Source organism: Phyllostomus discolor, chromosome 2, assembly GCF_004126475.2.
Source record: "Phyllostomus discolor isolate MPI-MPIP mPhyDis1 chromosome 2, mPhyDis1.pri.v3, whole genome shotgun sequence".
Taxonomy (NCBI): domain Eukaryota; kingdom Metazoa; phylum Chordata; class Mammalia; order Chiroptera; family Phyllostomidae; genus Phyllostomus; species Phyllostomus discolor.
The window spans coordinates 89073938-89089824 of record NC_040904.2 but is presented as its reverse complement, the minus strand read 5'-3'; the positions used below and the strand labels follow the sequence as shown (position 1 = coordinate 89089824).

The 15887-nt window shown below is 36.3% G+C and overlaps 1 protein-coding gene and 1 non-coding gene across 2 annotated transcripts in view; one reads left to right on the top strand and one right to left on the bottom strand.

Annotated features, from left to right (window-relative positions):
* The window catches only part of MORC1 (MORC family CW-type zinc finger 1), a 157987-nt gene that overhangs the window by 28549 nt on the left and 113551 nt on the right, over positions 1 to 15887 (top strand).
* LOC114491298 lies at positions 526 to 632 on the bottom strand. Its single transcript, XR_003684076.1, has one exon. It is a non-coding gene; the product is annotated as a U6 spliceosomal RNA (small nuclear RNA).

Below are 15887 nucleotides of genomic sequence, written 5' to 3'. Positions count from 1 at the left end.
GTATTCCTATTATATGGATATTATTACGTTTCATATTGTCTTGCATTTCTCTTAATCCCTCTTCATTCTTTTTGAGCCTCTTTTCCTTTTCTTGCTCTTTCTGGGTGTTTTCTTCTACTTTGTCCTCTAGCTCGCTGATCCGATCTTCTGCTTCATCGATCCTGCTTTTCATTCCTTCTACTGTGTTCTTCAGTTCTGAAATTGTATTCTTCATTTCCTCTTGGCCCTTGTTGAGAGTTTCTATTTCCTTTTTCATGCTGGTGTAGTTTTCATTGAGTTCATTGTAGCTTCCCTGTAGTTTCTAGTAGCTCATTTGTGAGCTCATTGAGCTTCCTGACAATCATTGCTTTGAACTCAATATCTGATAGTTGAATTGCCTCTATTTCATTTAGCATTCTTTCTGAGGCTTCCTCCTTTCCTTTCATTTGGGGATTGTTTCTTTGTCTTTCCATTGTTTGTGAGACTCTTCTTATTCACCTCAGCTTCTTATATTGATCTGTTCTGGCTCCCTGGGTTTATGTTGTGAAAAATATGGAATGCTTCATGAATTTGTGTGTCATCCTTGTGCAGGGGCCATGCTAATCTTCTCTGTATTGTTCCAATTTTAGTGTATGTGCTGCCGAAGCGAGCACCCATTTGTTTATTCTTTATATCCATTGCTCTAGGGGACATATTGGTGAAAATATTGCTGCATGAAATAGCTGAGATTTTCCTGCTTATGTTTTCCTCCAGGACCTTTATGGTATTGCAACTTATATTTAAGTCTTTTATCCAGCTTGAATTTATTTTTGTGTATGGTGTAAGTTGGTGCTCGAGTTTCATTTTTTTTGCATGTAGCTGTCCAGATCTCCCAACACCATTTGTTGATGAGGCTATTTTTACTCCATTTTATACTTCTGCCCCCTTTGTTGAATATTAATTGACCATAGAAACATGGGTTTATTTCTGGGCTCTCTATTCTGTCCCATTGGTCTATGTGTATGTTTTAATGCCAGTACCATACTCTTTTGATGACTTGTAATCCTCATAATATATCCTTGAATCCTTGTAATATAGTTTGATATCAGGTATTGTATTCCTCCTACTTTATTGTTCTATCTCAAAATTGCTGAGGCTATTCAAGGTCACTTATTTTTCCATATAAATATTTGAAATGTTTGTTCAATATCTGTGAAATATGTCACTGGCATTTTAATAGGGATTGTGTTGAATCTATAAATTGCTTTGGGTAGTATGGATAAGTTGTTGATGTTAATTCTTCCAATCCATGGACACAGTATTGGCTTCCATTGATTTGTGTTTTCCTTAATTTCTTTCTTCAGTTTTGTGTAGTTTTCTGAGTACAGGTTTTATCTTCTTGGTTACGTTGATTCCTAGGTACTTTATTTTTTTTGCTGTATCAAATAGGATTTTTTCCACTGATTTCTGTTTCTGATATTTCATTGTTGGTGTACAAAAATGTCTTCAATTTCTGAAAAATGATTTTGTATTACTCTGTTTTGTGAAGTATACTTATTTGGTTAAGTAGTTTTTTTTGTGGAATCTATAGGATTTCCTATGTACACTATCATGTCATCTTCAAACAATGACAGTTTTAGTTTCTCCTTTCCAATTTGGATGCTTTTTATTTCTTTTTCTTGTTTGATTGATGTGGCTAGGACTTCCAATACTATATTGAATAGAAGTGGTGAAAGTGGACATCCTTGTCTTGTTCCTGATCTTAGTGGGAAAGCTTTTAGTTTTTGTCTGTTGAATATGATGTTGGCTTATTTTGTTGAGGTATGCTCCCTCTACTCCCACTTTGCTGAGTGTTTTCATCATAAAAGGGTGCTATTCCTTATCAAGTGCTTTTTCTGCATCCACTGATATGATCATGTGATTTTTTGTTCCTTTTTTTATTTATGTGATGTATTACATTTATTGACTTGCAAATATTGTACCATCCTTGCATCCCTGGGATGAATCCTACTTGACCATGGTGTATGATCTTTTTAATGTATTGCTGGATGTGGTTTGCCAATATTTTTTTGAGTATTTTAGTGTCTGTGTTTATCAGCAATAATGGGCTGAAGTTTTCTTTCTTTGTTGTGTCTTTATCTGGTTTTGGGATTAGGATGATGCCAGCCTCATAAAAAGAATGTAGCAGTCTTCCATCTTCTTGGAGTTTTTGGAGTAGTCTCAGAAGGATAGGAGTTAACTCTTCCTTAAATGTTTTCTAAAATTCTCATGTGAAACCGTCCAGTGCAGGGCTTTGTATGCCAGGAGTTTTTTGATTACTGCTTCAGTTTCACTAGCTGTTATTGGTCTCTTCAGGCTTTCTGCTTCTTCTTCATTCAGTTTTGGAAGGTTTTATTTTTCTAGAAATTTTTCCATTTCACCCAGATTTTCAAATTTCTATAATTTTTCATGGTAATTTCTTACAATCTTTTGTATTTCTGTGGTATCAGTTATAATTTCTCCTCTTTAATTTCTGATTTTATTTGGGTCTTTTCTCTTTTTTTCTTGATGAGTTTGGTTAATGGTTTATCAATTTCATTTCTCTTTTCAAAAAACCAGCTCCTGGATTCATTGATCCTTTGATTTTTTTTTTAAGTCTTTATGTCATTTAATTCTGCTTCAATCTTGATTATTTCCTTCCTTCTACTTGCTCTGAGCTTTGTTTGTTCTTGTTTCTCTAATTCTTGTAGACATAGGGTTAGGTTGTTTATTTGAGATTTTTGTATCTTCTTAGGCCTGTATTGCTAAGAAATTCCCTCCCCCACCCCGACTACCTTCATTGTGTCCCTTAAGTTTTGGGTTGTTGTGTGTTCATTTTCATTTATTTCCAGACACGTTTTGATTTCTTCCTTGATCTCATTGTTAACCCATTCATTATTTAATAACATGTTATTCAGTCTTCATGTATTTGAGTATTTTTGAGGGGTTTCTTTGAGGTTGGTTTCTAGTTTTAAGCCATTGTGATCTGAGAAGATACTTGACGTGATTTCAGTTTTCCTGAATTTATTAAGGCTTGTTCTGTGTCCTACTATGTGGCCTATCTTTCAAAATGATCTGTGTGCATTTGTGAAGAATGTATATTTTGCTTTTTTCAGGTGAAATATTCTTTAAATATCAGTAAGTTCATTTGATCTAGAGTGTAGTTCAGTGCCACAATATCCTTGTTGATTTTTTTCTTTGGAAGCTCTATCCATGGTTGACAGTGAGGTGTTAAAATCCCCTACCATGATTGCATCGCTGTCAGTCTCTTTCTTAAATTCCTCCAGAATTTTCTTTAGGTGCTTCTGTATTGGGTGCTTATGTGTTTACAAGAGTTAATTCCTTTGTTGAACCACCCCCTTAAGTATTATGTAGTGATCTTCATCCCTGGGTGATGTGGCTCAGTGGATTGAGCATGGGCCTAAAGACCAAAGGATCGCCAGTTGAGTTCCCAGTCAGGGCACATGACTGAATTGCAGGCCAGGTCCCCAGTATGGGGTGCATGAGAGGCAACCACTCATTGATGTTTCTCTCCCTCTCTTTTTCTTCCCCTTCCTTTCTGTCTAAAATAAATATTATGTAGTGATCTTCTTTGTGTTTTGTGATGACCTATGTTTTGAAGTTTATTTTGTTTGATATAAAAATTGGTACCCCAGCTTCTTTTCCATCTGCATTTGCATGGAATATTTTTTTCCATCCCTTCATTTTCAGCTTGTGTGAATCTTTTGTTCTGAGGTAGATCTCTTGTAGAGAGAATATATGCAGGTTGTGTTCTCTATCTATTTAGCTAGCCTATGTCTTTTGATTGTAGCATTTAAGTCAATTACATTAAAGATTGTTACTGACAGGTACTTATTCATTGCCATTTTTCCCTCTGTACCTGTGTTCCCCCCCCTGCCCCTCCCCATTTCTTCTTCTTAAAGCAGCCTCTTTAACATCCCTTGCAGTGCTGTCTTGGTGGAGTTGTCCTCTTTTAGTCTTTTATTTTTGTGTCTGAAGAGCTCTTTATATCACTTTCCATTTTCAATGAGAGCCTTGCTGGATAGAGTAGTCTTTGTTCCAGGTCCTTATTTTTTATTACTTGGAATATTTTGTGCCAGTCTCTTCTGGCTTGTAGCATTTCTGTTGAGAAATCAGCTAATGGCCTTATCAGAGCTCCTTTGTATCATACTAGCTGTGTCACCCTTGCTGCCTTGAAGATTCTTTCTTTGCCTTTAAATTTTGCCATTTTGAATATGATGTGCCTTGGGGTGGCACTCTAATAAGCTCATCTTGATTGGGACTCTCTGTGCTCCCTGGATTTGCATGACTTTTTCCCTTACCAAGTTAGGGAAGTTTTCTGTCATTATTTTTTCAGTCAGGTTTTCTTTCCCTTGCTCCTTTTCTTCTCCTTTGGGTATCCCTATGATGCAAATATTGTTTTCACATTTTCTCAAAGTTACCTTAAACTATCCTTGTTCTTTCTGAGTCTTTTTTTATTTTCTTGCTCTGACTTGGTATTTTATTCTACTTTGTCTTCCAACTTGATGATTTGATCCTCTGCTTTAGCTATCCTGCTTTTGATTCCTTCTAGTGTACAGTGATCCCTCACCTATTGTGGGAGTTACATTCCAGAGACCCCTACAATAGATGAAAATCCATTAAGTAGCGGTGTTATATTTATTTTATTATTTATATATATTTTAAGGCTTTATAAACCCTTCCCACATTCCTATAAACCTTTCCCACTCTCTTATTAACCTTTCTCACACTCTTATAAACATTTCATATGCTCTCAAACTCTCTCTACACTCTTAACCTACAGAATTTTAACTACATATAAAATTCTGTATGGGTACAGTATACCGTAAAATCCTGTGATATAGCAAAAACTCCACGATATAGAATTAGATATATATATATTTTTAAAACCCAAGATACAGTGAAGCTACAATAAGTGAACTGCAATATAGCAAGGAATGACTGTATTCTTCATTTCAGATATTGCATTCTTCATTTCCTCCTGGTTCTTTTTTTTTTTTATTTCAATCATTGTTCAAGTACAGTTTTCTCCCCCCTACTCCCATTCCAGCCCATCCACCCAACCCTCCCCCCTTCCCCCCATTACCCCCCACCCCTAGTTTTTGTCCATTGTGTCCTCCAAATTTGTTCCTGTTCATAGTTTCTATGTCCCTTTTCATGCTGCTGTAGTTCCCACTAAGTTCCTTGTAGCTCCCATAAAGTTCTTTGTAATTCTCCCTATGTTTCTTGAGCTTTCTTATAACCATTACTTTGAGTTCTATGATAAATGCTTGCCTGAATTTCATTCAGGTCTTTTTCTCAGGATTTCTTTTTTCCTTTTGATTGTTGCTTTGTCTCCCCATTTTAATCGACTCTCTTTGTTTGTTCTACAAATTAGATTGATCTGCTTTGTAATTGACTATAAAGGAGTTCCCATAAGATTATCAACTGTTTTCTCAAGAGAAGTTTGCAGGCAAGAAGGGACTGGCAGAAACTGTACAAAATGATAAAAGACAAGGACTTTACCTTGGCAATAAACTGAGATTACTCTATCCAACAAAGCTATCATTTAGAATTGAAGGACTGATAAAGTGCTTCCCAGATAAGGTAAAGCTAAAGAACTTCATCATCACCAAGTTACTATTATATGAAATGTTAAAGGGGTTTATTTATAAAAAAGAAGATAAAAACTATGAACATTAAAGTGACAACTATCAACAACTCACAACTCACAACTATCAACAACTGAATAAAAAACAAAAAAAAAACTAAGCAAACAACCTGAACAGGAACAGAATCATAGATATGAAGATCATTTGGAGGGTTATCAGCCAGGAGGGGAAGAAGGAAAATGGGGGGAAAAGTATAGGGTTTAAAAGCATAACTGGGTAGTTACAAGATAGACAGGGGGAAGTTAAGAATAGTACAGGCAATGAAGAAGCCAAAGAACTTACATGTGCAACCCATGGACATGAATTAAGCAGGGAATCACTGGAGGGAAGGGTGGAACCAAGTGGAGAGGGTTGAGGGGGAACATGGGAACAACTCTAATGGCATAGTCAATAAAATATACTTTAAAAAATAAAAAGTAAAAAAATAGTGAAAAACAGGAATAAAATCGAAGAAAATCAACAATAATAATGACAAATAGGCAAAGATTAATAAAGGTGGAAAGAGAATCAGAACATAAGAAAGAAAAGAATATGAGATGACTAAAGTGAAGAGAAATGATTTTGAGAGTATAATGGGAGGAGAGAATAAGAGTAAGGAACAGAAACAAGGCAAAGAAAGGGAAAGAATGAAATTTAAAAATTAAGGGAAGGAAGAAGGCAAAATTGAGTAAGAAAAGAGTAAAATATGAGGTTTGAAATGAAGAAAAGTAGTGAAAAATAGGAACACAATTGAAGAGAAAGGAAAAATGTTAAAAGCTATGCAATAGATAAAACAAATAATAAAAAGAATGAGGTGGAATTCATCTCAGTAGAGTTTAGTGGTTGCCTGCTAGCTTCTCCTTCTGGATGCTGTCCCTGTTTAGCTCTGGGCAGTCTATTCGAGGTGACAAGTGATCCACTGTCTGTCTCCTACAGTCTTGGCTGTGTCTGGGATGGACCTTGCTTCTCTGCATTGTTGGCTTTGTATCAGCACAAAGCCCCAGGGTGGGTCATCTAATGTCTAATGAAAGCACCATGGTTACCACCTCCATCTGCAGTTCTGCCATTTGTCCTAGCTTTGCCACTGACCCATCTGTTTCTGAGAAGTTTTCTGGTGCAGTTGGGAGGATAGGACCCTTGGACCTCCACTGGAGGTGCTGTTCAGACTTCAGGAAAGATGTTGGGTGTGTTCCTTCACCTTGTGCCACATGTCTTGGTCTGTCCTAAATTATTTCCAGTAATGTATAGGATCTGATGAGTTAGCTCTCTATTTCATGTGAGGGGCCAATCTGTGTAAAAGGGCCAGCCCTTTTCTGGTTAGTGCCAATGACTGCTCTGTATAAGAGCTGAGGCTATTTGGGGCCCTGAATATACCTTGTCATGCTGATTTCTATTCTCTCTGTCAGCTGGTTTCAGTGGAATAGGACCAGGTGATCCAGTGTGGCTTGTCAGGCTGAGAAAAGTTCAGAGAGGCCCCTTCTGGAGTTTCTCTTACTTTCCCCTGAGGAAATGCACCTAGCAGGGGCATCTTGAGCCTGGCAGGGCTGTTCTGCAGAGTTTCCCAGTTGGATGTGGTGTTTGCACATTCTGCAGGAGCAGCATGGGCATGCCTTTCCCTTTGGAGAGGTTTGTACTCTATGGGGTTGGAGGAGTGAGTGCCTTGCTGCAAAGAATTCCAGGCTATCAACTCTTGCCTAACTCCCAGCCCTCTGCCTTCGCATGAGACACAGTCCAGACTTGTCTGCTCTGCACAGCCCATGCCTTGCTTGCCAACCAAGGTGGGTGGGGCCCAGCAAACCCTTCACTGCTCAAGCTTCCGATCTTCCTGCCCAGTTGGACCCAGTGGGAAGGGACACAGAGATCTAGTGTGTCTTGGTGAGGCTGAGGAAGGTTCAGAATGGGTTAAAAGGCAATTTTCCCATTCTGTAAGATTTCTCTCCACAGCTGCATCCACAGCTGCTGATCAGCTCACACTGGTGAGGTAGGGGCAGGGCATCTCTCACAGATTTGAGACTGGGGATATCTGTTTTTTTCCACCTGCCCAACATAATCTCTGTTATGGTCTCTCCCCATGTTGCTCCAGCCTCTCAGGTCTCTGCTCAGCTGGTCTCAGTGGGAAATAACTCATAGCTCCAGTGTGTCTTGGTGCAGCTGAAAGAGGTTCAGAACAGGTCCAAGAGAAGCACTTTTCCCATTCTGCTACATTTTTCTCTGTAACTGTGCTTTCACCCTGGTCTCTTTGCTGACAGAGCTGCTGCATGAAGGGTCCTTGTCCCACCATGCTTCAGCTCCTCTTTAAAAAGTCTCCATGTGGTACCCACCCTGCAGGACTGAGTCTCTTTTTGGACCTTCATGCATACCACCTCTCCCAAAAGCAAAATGTCTCTCAAGGTCACACCTCTCTACAGCCTACAGGAGTCTCTGAGCGTCCCAGCTGTGGCAATCTGCTCGTTTTAGAAGACTGAGTCCCTACCTGGAACTCTTCAGCTTGGTGCTACAGCTATGAATGCGCTGCTCCCTGTGTGTGTGTAGCCTGACAACCCCAGACTCCATATATTCTCCCAGGTCACTCCCAATTAGGGTTGGAGATCCCTGTGCAGGAAAGGGCCCTCTGCTTCTAGAGTGGGAGGGAGCTCCAAAGCTGAGATTTCTGTCTGGTTCCTCTGCTGCTGTAGGTACCACACAGAGTTTTGCCCTTCAACTTATAAAATCTCCTTACCAGATGGTGAGAAGCATCTTCTATACTCCTTGGCTTCAAAACTTCCTATTAACCAAGATTCCATTGATTGTTAAGGTTAATTGTCATAAGATCAACCAAAATCTGGGTTGGGGCCAAGAGCAAATAGACTCAGCTTCCACATACTCAGCCACCATCTTCAACCCATCCCCACAAGTATTTCTTTACTGTTGATTCTCAGAAATAATACTAGATTGAGCAGTAGTAATTTTAAATGTAAACAGTGCTAAATTACTGTGCAAAATGCTTAAACTGTTTATGTACTCAACAAATTGTCTGTATTTTCTCAATGCCCCTATTCTCACCAGGGTTTGATATAATCTATTTTAAATTATTTTGCAAGGTAGATTAAATATTTCTCTTGTACTTTAATTGGTTTTCTATTGATTATTGACAATATTGAGTATATATTCATGTTTTTGGGACACTTTGTTTCCATAATTTGCTTGTATCTTTAACTTACACAGTCATGCACTGCTTGACCACGTTTTGGTCAACAATGAATCATATAAATGGCAGTAGTGCACTGCATAGTCTAAGAAAGTAGTAGGTCATACCATCTAGGTTTGTGTGAGTACACTCTATGATGTTCACATGATGAAATTGTCTAATGGCGCATTTCTCAGAATTTATTCCTGTTCTTAGGTGGTATATGACTGTATTTTTATATTTCCATGTAACTTTTATTGTACTGTTGATTTTTAGGAACTTTTTATTTATCTATTTCTTATTACTTTGGGTGCTAAACATGAGGGAAACATTTTCTCTAATCTGAGAGTTGAGCTTTAAAAAAATCTGATTAGTAGTATTTAGTTATGTGCATGTCTGGTTTTTATTTGTCCTTTCCCCTGGAATGTAAGTTCTACAAGGGTAATCTCAACTGGAACAAAGTTCTAGTTGAACTTTGTTTAATTGAAAATTTTATTGAGATAATTGTAGACTCACATGCAGTTATAAGAAGTAATGCAGAAAGCATCTATGTACACTCTACCCAGCTTCCCCATTGGTGCCTTTTGTAAAACAGACGTGCAATGGAACAACTGGGATACTGGCATTGATACAGTCCACTAAGTTTGATGCAAATCCACCAATTCATCGGCATAAGGATCCCTTCTGTTGCCTGTTGTAACCACACACTTCCATTTCTCTCTCCTGACTTGACTTTTTAAAAAATTTTTTTAAAAGATTTTATTTATTTATTTTTAGAGAGGGAAGGGAGGGAGACAGAGAGAGAGAGAGAAACATCAGTGTGCGGTTACTGGGGGTCACGGCCTACAACCCAGGCATGTACCCAGGCTGGGAATCGCACCTGCGACACTTTGGTTCGCAGCCCGCGCTGAATCCACTGAGCTGTGCCAGCCAGGCCCACTTGAATTTTAATGTTAATATTTTCCTTGGCCTTACAGAAACCTGTCAATATTTTCCTTTATTGCTTCCTACTTTTGCATTCCAAAACTTCGATAGGCCTTTCTTAACCAAATATATTTTCTTAGAACTTTTTAAGTATTTGTAGTTTATTTCTGTAGAGTCTTTTAATCTGTCTGGCCTCTGTCCTTGAACATGGTGCGAAGTCTGTGCACATGGTGAAGAACAGATTAATTATTTTCTTAATGGATACAGCATTTCAAGAATAGTTCGACCTTTCCTACTTATATGAAATGTGTTGCTAATATAAAGTAAATTCCGTTATACATGGATCTGTTTCTACATGAGGTATTCCTTTTTATATAAATTTTTTCTATTCTTGCCCCATTAGGATGTGTTAATTGCTGTAGTCTTTATAATGTGGTTTGATATTTGGTTGGATAAGTACTCCTTCACTGTGATTTCAAAAATGTTACTGGTTATTCCTGCAGATGGTGTTTTCTACATGAATTTTTAAATAAGCTTTTCAAGTTTCATTATAAAAATGCTCTTGGGGTTTTAGATTGGTAGTTCAAAAGTGCTTAGAATACTACATGGGACACAGTTTGTACTCCATACTCATTAGCTATTATTATTTCTTCATATAGGTCTTCTACACTTCTTGTTTGGTTTACTCAAAGCTATTTTATGACTCTTCTTGGCATCAAATAAGATTTTTTCCCATTGATTATTCTAATTATTTGTTAGTGTACTGATAGGAAACCATTGACTTTTATCTGTTGATTTTATATCTCATCACTTACTGAATTCTTTCATTGTGATAGTTTTCAATTAGATTTTCTATGGTCTTAATTTGTAAATAGTGATGGTTTTGTGTCTTCATCTTTATTATTCATACTTGCTTTTTTTGTTTTAACCAATCAGCTAGTTATACAGACATGCTTTTTTTGTCATGTTTTTGTCTTAGTGGAATTCTTTTATGTTTGTACATGTGAAATTTGTTCTAGTTATTATTCCTTTTAATCGATGCCTTTGTCAAACTGAGGAAGTCACTTTATATCTAGTTTTGTGTCTTTGTTTACATTTTCCATGAGAAAATGGACATTAAATTTTAGTCAATGCTTTTTCACATCTGTTGAGGTAATTTAGTTTTGTTTTTCTCCTTTAATCTGTTAAAATAGTATTTGTTACAAGACTTTATGGTGTTGAGCTATCCTTGCATTCCTGATATAAACTCAATTAGTTTATGATGTATCATCCACTGTGTTAATTTTCCAGTATTTTATTTAATTTTTTTTGCCTTTATGTTTACACACAAGAATGGCTATAATTATGTTTTTATTATCTTTGCCTTTTTTAGTATTGGTATATAGATTATGGTAGGATGAGTTGAGAAGTTTTTCACATCTTTGGTTGATTTTCAGTTTTTTGTTTGCCTGTAGGTTTAGTAGAACATCTCTGAAAAATTTGTGATCTTATTACTTCCTGTTTGCTTTTGTTGATTTTCAAACTGTGTTAGAACTGTTAATACATTGAGATTTAAAATCCTTGCACAAAATTTCTTACTTATAATTTTTACAAAAATATTTACCATGCTTTGCCATGTATAATTTATACCCATGTATTTGGCCCAAACTTGCAGTAAAAGATTTTTTTGTCTTAATTTTTAATTCAATTTTTCATTTATTTATAATTAGAGACACAACCGATCATATTCCAGGGTATTATTTTGCATATGGATAGCATTATTGCTTTCTAAAGTTAGACTTTTAACACATAAGCATAAATAAAAGAATTAAAAACATTTGTGTAGATATGGAATTAGTCCTACCCATGTATAATGTGCATCCTTATTTTTCCCTCAAAACTTTTGCAAAAAAGTGTGCATTATATATGGCAAAATATAATATTTTATTTAGATTTTCAGATTACTGAGTTTTAAATGAAATATTCTTACAAAATTTCTATTTTCCTTCAATCCAATAGTTGTGTTCACTTTTATTTTCTTAATCATGTATTTATGTCATCTCTTTTAGCTGTCTTTAAAAATAAAACAATTTGTATTTTCTTTGTCTACTTGGTTGACAATTAGTTTTATGTATTTTTAAATTTTCTTCTACATGCTTTGGATTTGCTTTGTATTACTTTTTCTCCTTCTTTGAGTTGCCTATTTTATTTGTTTACTTTCAAAATCATTTTCTGATCTAAATAATTAAGTCTCTTCCATGTTCCCTGCATTGTGCCTCGCTATATTGCATGGGTTACAAAATTTAGAAATATCATTGTTCCTTATTTTTGAATAGTTTATAAATTCCATTTTGATTTTCTCTTTAGCTCAAGAGGTATTTTGAAAATCTACAAGTACATAGGTTTTTTGGGGGGCTTTTCAAATATTTTTTATTATTTTGTATCTTTTATTACGTTTCTGGGAAGATAATCAGAGAATGTAATCTGTGTTATATCTGCTCTTGGCAATCTGTTGACATTTTCTTGTGGCTAAGTGTTTTAAACATTGGAAAAAATAATTCTGATATGAACAGATTCCTTTTTTTCTTTTTCTTTTTAAAATATTATTGTTCAAGTACAGTTGTCTGCTAAGTGAAATAAGCCAGGCGGTGAGGACAGATTCTGTTACATCAAGGTTTAATTAAGTTCCTCAGATCATCCATATCTTTTTTCTTCTTGCTCTTTCGGTTTCTGAGAGAAGTGTGTTAGACCAGTTTAAAGTATCTATGGATATGTCCACATTCCTTGTAGCGTACTAGTTCTTGCTGTGTATGATTCTGAGTTGTTAGATTTGGGACACATATATCATTTTGTTTAAGTGAACCTTTTGTTAAAATAAAATATCCTTCTGTATTCCAGTAAATGCTTCCAATAATTTTGTGTCTATTTTTATCTAATGTTAACCTATGTTTGCTTTCTCTTGGTTAACTTTCTTTTTCTATATTTTGACACTGTTTTATTTTCAGCAGTGCTGTTTTCTTTTGGGTTGACTCTTATAAATGGCATATAACTAGATTTTTGACTCAGTCTAAGTGCTTCTATCTTTAAATTTTTTTAAAAAAACCCTAACCTGAGGACATTTTTTCATTGACTTTAGAGAGAGAGGAAGGGAGAGAGAGGAACATCAATGTGAGAGCGAAACATTGATTTGTTGCCTCCCATACACACCTGAACCGAGGATTGTATAGGCTCGAGCTGGGGATTGAACCCACAACCTTTTGGTTATTGGACAATAACCAAATTGGCCACATTGTCCAGGTGGCTTCTATGTTTTAACAGGAAATGTGCCTAGCTCACATTTATTGTGACATCTGCTATGGTTAGACTCTGCCTTTTTATTTTGTTTGAAATTTAATTTGCTTTTTGTTTGTGCTTTCTTGGTTTTTGTTTATTTTGCTCTGCTTCATTTTTCCTTTTCCTCCCCTTTGTGATGTTGGTTGAGTTGTGATTTTTTTCAGAGAAGAAATTTTCATTTAAAAAAATTTCATAAATGATCCATGAACATGGACAACAGGGTAGGGATTAACTGTGGGAGGAGGGGGTGGGAGGGGCAGGGGAGAGCACTAGGGGAAAATTGGGACAACTGTAATAGAAAAACAATAAAAAAGTAAGCTTAAAAAATTTCAGTGTTGGAAAATTATTTGTTCCAAACATACTTTGATTGGAATACCTTGACATTTTTATTTATTTTTTAAAAAGATTTTATTTATTTTTAGAGAGAGGGAAAAGGAGAGAGGGAAAGATAAACATCAATGTGTGAGATACATCAATCAGTTGCTTCTTGTACATCCCCAATTGGGGACCTGGTGTGCTACCGGCTTGTGCCCTGACTGGTAATCAAACCTATGACCTTTTGATTTGCAGGCTGGCACTCAGTCCACTGAGCCACACCAGCCACAGCTATCCCTTTACATTTTTAATGAATATATCTAAACTTTTAATTTTCTTATTGAAGTGTAGAGTTAATCAGTATCTATATCATCTCATAAATAAGTCAAAGCCTTAGTATGCTTTTACTTTTTTTCTTACCAGTTCCAACTTTTGATTATTTTATTTACAATTTTTTACAATATTTTATCATTCCCTGAATAAGTAATTATTTAGACTGAATTATAAACCTTAATATTTTCTTTGCTTACCACTCAATCTTCTTTTATTTATTCATTTGCTGGATTATATTCTCAAATAAGTATTTCAGAGTCTGTTTCAGGCAAACTGTTGAAATCTTTGTATCCTTAAATTTGCCTTATTTTTCACTTCTACCTCAGTATCTATATAAATGGATAAACAAATATTGGCTCAAAAATACTTTTCCTCAGAACTTATTGCTCATTTAACTTCTTGAATCCATGTTGTTGATGAGAAGTCTGATGCAGGTGTAATGACTGAACTTTAGTAAATTTCTCATTTATACCCTCAGATAGCTTTTAGGATTTTCTCTTAAACTTTCAGGACTCCCACAGTGTGTCTATCTGTGAGTCTTATCTTTTTCTAATTCTTTATACTGAACAGTTGCAGGGTTCTGTTAACTTGCTTATTTAATGTTGGCTCTACTTTCAGATAGATCCAGATTCAACCACTTGCCCTCTGTTCTACCGCCACAGCCATGATCCATGCCACCATCATGCCACACCTGGATTACTGTAGCAGCCTTCCTTCTGCTGATCCGCTGTTCTCCTTGCCCCCACCCTTGGTCTCTGAAAACTGTTCCACCCATGCCCCTTAGTAGCAGTCAGAGTAATCTTTTAAAGCTCTGTACAAAATTCTCTAATGACTTCACATTTCACTCAGAAAAAGCCAAAAGGCTTTACACTGTTCTGCAGAATCCTGCATGAGTCTCCTAATTATTTCTTCCCCCTTTCACTAGGCACACAGGCCTCCTTACAATTCTTCCTTGAATTCCAGCAAAAGACTAATATGTATTCTTAGCCTCTCAACTTGGTTCTATCTATGTCTTTGATTTTTAAACAATATTCCTTTACATAATGGCATTTGTCTGTTAGCAGAGACATTAGAGTTAATTGAATAGCTGGGAATATTGGCAATGTAATGCCGTATTATTTATTCTATGTATTGTAAGACACATGGATTCCAGACCTTTGAATCGGGTTCTGTGGAGTAAGTTGAAGGGACCAGAACCTCAGGCTCATACACAGGTAGGGTCTGTGTAGGGTGCGGCTGCCTGAGGCCATCTTACAACTTTGATCCCTTGTATTGCACAGAAGCAAGTGTACTTCAAACCAGTCAACCTTGGAGGTAGGCGGGGAGATACATTATGAAAAGAATGGACTTTGCAGTTGCTTAAAACTTATCTCAAATCTTGATTCTTTCACTTACTAGCTGTTGGACTGTGAATAGTAGCTGTCTGACTGTTCATTTGACATTCACCCATTGAATGGGTATTTATTGAGTGTCAGGCCCTATATTAGAGGCTGCAGATGTATTCAGGGAACAAAACAGACAGATATCTCTGTTCTCAAGTGGCTTGGATTCCACTGGAAGAGCTTTCATTCTACTGATAAATTGTCTGTTGTTTCTGAACTTCAGTGTTTTCATCTACAAAATGAGGCTATAAAATCACCTTAATACAAATGCTATGGTAATAGAGTAGTCACAATACCTGGCACAGAGAAATTCTCTGTATTTTATTTCCCTTTATTCTACTTTTCTCTACACTTCCTTTTGACACTTACATAATGCTCTGGAAACTAACTCAATGTCTGCTATACAGCGAGCAACAAATGAACTCAGGTAAACCAAATTGAGTGCCAATATCTAGGTAATTTTCTAAGAAAATTGCAAATATTTTCATTGGAGGGTGTTTGCGCCCTCAGTAGTGGATTCCACTGTCCTCTACTGTGAAGATCACTGAAGATATTTATCAGGGTGAGAGAGAGAGTTTTCAGAAATTTTGTTAAGTACTTCGCTTATCTTTAAAACGTCTTCTGAGTTCTAAACTGTGAAGGCTTGATCATCTATAACAGTTTTCCTGATTCCCTTTGAGGGTTCAAGATCCTGTGACCATTTCACCTGGTTTGTGGCACATGTGATTTCCTTGCTGCTGCTTCCTTGTCCATGCTGCTTTCAGTGCCTTATTATTTTCTTAATAACATTTTGAATAGTATATATGTGCAACTTGATGAGAAAATGAA